At 37.1% G+C, this 5,619-nt stretch overlaps 1 non-coding gene across 1 annotated transcript; it reads left to right on the plus strand.

The window, feature by feature from the left end:
• Positions 1-5,116: 5,116 nt before the first annotated feature.
• LOC113906106 lies at positions 5,117-5,219 on the plus strand. The gene has a single exon (XR_003514795.1). It is a non-coding gene; the product is annotated as a U6 spliceosomal RNA (small nuclear RNA).
• Positions 5,220-5,619: the final 400 nt, after the last annotated feature.

Below are 5,619 nucleotides of genomic sequence, written 5' to 3' on the forward strand. Positions count from 1 at the left end.
TCTGTCCATAGTTCTTCAGGCTGTCTATCAGATCTAATCCCTTGAATATATTTCTCACTTCCACTGTATAATCATAAGGGATTTGATTTAGGTCATACCTGAACGGTCTAGTGGTTTTCCCTAATGTGAGTGTGAGTGTGAAATCACTCAGTCATGTCTGACTCTTTGTGACCCCATGGACTGTAGCCCACGGGCTCCTCTGTCCATGGAATTTTTTAGGCAAGAGTACTGGAGTGGGTTCCCATTTCCTTCTCCAGGGAATATTCCTGACCCAGGGATTGAACCTGGGTCTCCCACATTGCAGGCAGATGCTTTACCATCTGAGCCACCATGCAAGCTAGTGGTTTTCCCTCTTTCTTCAACTTAAGTCTGAATTTGGCAATAAGGAGTTCATGATCTGAGCCAAAGTCAGCTCCCGGTCTTGCTTTGCTGACTGTATAGAACTTCTCCATCTTTGGCTGAAAAGAATATAATCAATCTGATCTTGATATTGACCATCTGGTGATGTCATTGTGTAGAGTCTTCTCTTGTGTTGTTGGAAGAGGGTGTTTGCTATGACCAGTGCGTTCTCTTGGCAAAACTCTATTAGCCTTTGCCCTGCTTCATTCTGTACTCCAAAGCCAAGTTTGCCTGTTACTCCAGGTGTTTCTTGTTTCGGCCTTGTCATACTCATTTCCCAATTTTGAACCAGTCTGGTGTTCTATGTTTGGTTCTAACTTTTACTTCTCGACCCACATACAGGTTTCTCTGGAGACAGGGAAGGTGGTCTGGTACTCCCATATCTTTAAGAATTTTCCATAGTTTGTTGTGATCCACACAGTCAAAAACTTTACCATAGTCAATGAAGCAGAAGTAGATGTTTTCCTGGAACTCCCTTGCTTTCTCCATGATCCAATGAACATTGACAATTTGATCTCTGGCTCCTCTGCCTTTCCTGAATCCAGCTTGTACATCTGGAAGTTAGTTCATGTATTGCTGAAGCCTAGCTTGAAGGATTTTGAGTATAATTTTGCTAGCTTGTGAAATAAATGCATTTGTATGGTAGTTTTGAACATTCTTTGACATTGCCCTTCTTTAGGATTAGAATGAAAACTGACCTTTTCCAGCCCTGTGGCCACTACTGGGTTTTCCAAATTTGCTGGCATATTGAGTGCGGCACGTTGACAGCATCAACTTTTAGGATTTGAAATAGCTCAGCTGGAATTCTATCACCTTCACTAGTTTTGCTAGTAGTAATGCTTCCTAAGGCCCACTTGACTTCACATTCCAGGATGTCTGGCTCTAGATAAGTGACCACACTATTGTGGTTATCCAGGTCATTAAGACCTTTTTTTACATAGTTCTTCTGTGTATCCTTGCCACCTCTTCTTAATCTCTTCTACTTCAGTTAGGTTCTTACTGTTTCTGTCCTTTATTGTGCACATCTTTGCATGGAATATTCCCTTGATATCTCCAATTTTCTTGAAGACATCTTTAGTCTTTCCCATTCTATTGTTTTCCTCTCTTGCTTTGCATTGTTCATTTAAGAACCCCTTCTTATCTCTCCTTGCTATTTTTTGGAACTCTGAATTCAGATGGGTATATCTTTCCCTTTCTCCCTTGCCTTTCATTTCTCCTCTTTTCTTGGCTATTTGTAAGGCCTCCTCAGACAACCACTTTTCCTTCTGGCATTTCTTTTTCTTGGGGATGGTTTTGATCACTAGTTCCTATACACTGTTAGGAACCTCCATCCACAGTTCTTCAGGCACTCTATCAAATCTAAGCGCTTGAATCTATTTGTCACTTCCACTGTATAATTGTAAGGGATTTGATTTAGGTCATACCTGAATGGCCTAGTGGTTTTCCCTACTTTCTTCAATTTAAGTGTGAATTTTGCAGGAAGGAGCTCATGATCTGAGCCAGAGTCAGCCCTAATTGTTGTTTGTGTTGACTGTACAGAGCTTCTCTGTCTTTGGCTGCAAAGAAGATAATCTATCTGATTCTGCTATTGACCATCTGATGATGTCTATGTGTAGATTTGTCTTTTGGGTTGTTGTTAATAGTAACTATGACTGAGAAGTGGGATTATAGTACACTTTAACTTTCTGTTTTGTTTGGGTTTATAAAAATAAATATATTTTATTCAGATAATCAGTAGAGTATGTAACCAATCAGGAGAAAAAAATAACCTTATGATAACCTTTGAATACATGATTGTCTACTGGTAAAATTTCTTCACTTAAAAAATATTTTTAGCAAAAAATTAATTGTACCAGAAACAGTACTAGATGCTTTCCTATACATTCTCTTAACTAACAGAACAACAAAAAACTGATTAACTATTTATCACAGAAATTATAAGGGAAATTCCAGTATAGAATAGAATTTTGAGCTAGATCTATCATCCAATTTTTAATATAATTAAAATATAAATGATATAAGCAACTATTAAGTATCTAAAAGACTGAACAATTATGTGACTCATTTAAAAGCACAATTTTAGGAAATATCATGCTCCACAAAAAATACTGTTGTTAATGAATTCTAATTCAAGGATTTAAGGAATGGAAGAATACTGTCACTTTTCCAGTTAGGGGAAATAGGCTAATCAATGACTAAAAGAGAGGAAGTATGCTTAGCAGATCTGGGTATGTTCTCTTTAGTTCAGTCTCTCTCACAATATTTAAAGAATGGATTGACTTTCATACTGATTCTCTAAAATCCTGTATTGCACTAATTATATACACTCATACAACAGACACACAAAGGCTTCTACGTGTATGCAGGCACGTAAAACCTGATCATTCCTATTGTTACAACAGCAGTACTTAACATGAGTTGATATAATTCCAAATTACATGGGCACTCATCTAAGCAAATTAGGAAGTGTTGCTTTTCCTGTATTTGCAAAACAAACCCAACATTTTAAAAACACAGCCTAACACTGTTTCAAGTTTTGAAATGAGGAAACAGATGACAGGCTTAAGGAAATCCCAGACTAGGTATTTATAAGTTCCAAAGATACCACAGTTGTTGCGCTTCTCTTAAAATGAACCTTTTCTAAAGGAGAATTATGACAAATTAAGTGTGAGTGCATGAGCAGAGGCAGGAAATTTGATAAAGATCCAACAAATTAGGGAACAGTCCAGAAAACCTCTTGGGGGTTATATTCTTTACAAATAGTAAACATCTTTCTAAAAGTTCATGCTCTTTAAAGAGCTCTCCGAAACTGGCATCATAGGAAGATGGCACCATTTAATACATGACATTTTTGTCATTCTTTTCTTGTCAAGATGAAAAATATTCTGAAAGCTAAAGGAAGTTAATTTGTAAACACTGAAAACAGGTGTTTTTTTTTTTTTTAATTTTAAATCTTGAGTCAGAGGATCAAAACTAACCTAACTCCTTACATATTATTTAATTTGCTACAATAGAAATTTGCTTTAAGATTTTACAGATCACAACTGCTGTAATGCCAACACAAACATCTGTAGTTCAGTAGGGTTTAACTCTTATCATATGTCACAGAAGTATTCTCTCTACTCCTGAAATAGTGGGTTAGATTACAGTTTTGCATCTGTCTGTGGGAATTATGTTACAAAAGGCCCAACTTTACAGAAACTTTATGTTTCGGTGCTTTCAAGTTCTTGATATAACAAGTGTTAAGGCTGGCATTCAGGAAGGAGACAAATTACTCAAAGTGACAAATATTAAGTAGAAAAGAGATGTGCACAGGTAATAAACAAATATTAAAAGTGTTATTTTATTTCATCACTATAAAAAGTATTTATTTATTTTATTTTTGGCTGTGATGGGTCTTCATTGCTGCACAAGGGCTTTCTCTAGCTGCAGCCAGCAGGGGCTGTCTTTGCTGTCACGTGCAGGCTTCTCATTGCCCTGACTTCTCTTCCTGCAGAGCACAGGCTCTGGGCACACAGGCTTCAGCAGCTGCAGCACGTTGGCTCAGTAGTTGTGGTGCACGGGCTCAGTTTCTCCACGGCATGTGGAATCTTCCCAGACCAAGGATCGAACCAGTGTACTTTGCACTGCAAGGTGGATTCTTAACAACTGGACCACCAGGGAAGCCTCATCACTGTAAAAATTTTGTATGTCCTTATATTAATAGGACACACAATTCACTGTGCTGTAAAGGAAAATATCATTTTAAATAAGGAAACTTCAACCAAGAATTCTTATTGAAGATCTATACAATTCTCTTTTCCCCTTATACTACACACATTCATAATAAGAAAGTGAAAAGTCAATATATAGAGATTTCAACCCAGGTTTTTTGTTTTTGTTTTTTTTTTGGCCATGTACAGGGTCGACTGAAGCAACTTAGCAGCAGCAGCAGCAGCTTGGCTTCTTAGTTCCCTGACCAGGGATCGAACCTGGACCAGGCAGTGAAAGCGCCAATTCCTAGTCACTGGATTGCCAGGAAATCCCCTCAGTCCACTTTTAACATAAACTTTGGCTCAGCTGGTAAAGAATCTGCCTGCAATGCAGGAGACCTGGGTTTGATCCCTAGGTCGGGAAGATCCCCTGAAGAAGGGAAAGGCTACCCACTCCAGTATTCTGGCCTGGGGAATTCCAAGGGCTATACAGCCCATGGGGTCGCAAAGAGTCGAATGCAACTTTCACTTTCACTTTTGAAAAACTATGGAGTCATACATTGAAGACTTGCTTCCTTTGTATGAATATACAGCTCCCAACAAATCATTAGAAATCTTGATAGAATAAAAGCACAAAAGTATTTATCCTAGAGATATATTCTTACATTTTTAAAATAATATATATGTAAGTATGTTCTTTGTACTGTTGTTTAGGATTAATGTGGAAGATAAAGATTTATGGGTATATGAGTATACTCAAATATATAGAATATCTCTGAAGGAATAAATAAGAAACAAAAATTTTCTAAATGAAAATTTTTTTTGTAGTTACTGTATATGTACCAAGAAAGCTAATAGCTTAGGTTTTGGTTATATAGTTGTGTTTGTGTTTTTGTCTTCACTTTTTGTCCTCTCTCCAGAAAATTACCTGGGTAAGTAGGGACCAGAAGAAGAGAGACTTACTATTCATTGTATAGTCTTTTTCATCTTTTGAAGCAATTGCTTAAAAGGATATGCCTTTTTGCATGCTTCAGCAGCACGTGTACTAAAATTGGAATGATACGGCAAACATTAGCATGGTCTCTGCACAAGGATGACACACAAATTCATGAAGTGGTCTGTATTAAAAAAAAAAAAAGATATGCCTTTGATTTCACAAAGAATTGATAACATTAATTTGATGATTGCAAAAGAGATCACCTGTTACAATTCCCACCCACCTGAGGATCCAGCTGAATTAAAGATGGGACGTAGCAGCAACTGATGGCTTGGAAAGAACAAGGAAAGTCTTTAAAAAACTGGTCACCTCGTGGAGTGCTCCTCTTATTTTTCAGTAATTTTGTCTCCTCAAAACCCTTTTATTCTCTATTCCACCCCCAAGAAATTCCTCCCTCTAATCTGCAGTGTAATAGAGGTGTTCTCCAAATTTTAAAACTGTAAAACACATTTTAGGTCAATATTTCACGTAGAATAAATTTAATTTTGACATACATTTATTTTATAAGCTCATTTACATTTACTTTTATCA

Source organism: Bos indicus x Bos taurus, chromosome 15 (genome assembly GCF_003369695.1).
Source record: "Bos indicus x Bos taurus breed Angus x Brahman F1 hybrid chromosome 15, Bos_hybrid_MaternalHap_v2.0, whole genome shotgun sequence".
NCBI lineage: Eukaryota > Metazoa > Chordata > Mammalia > Artiodactyla > Bovidae > Bos > Bos indicus x Bos taurus.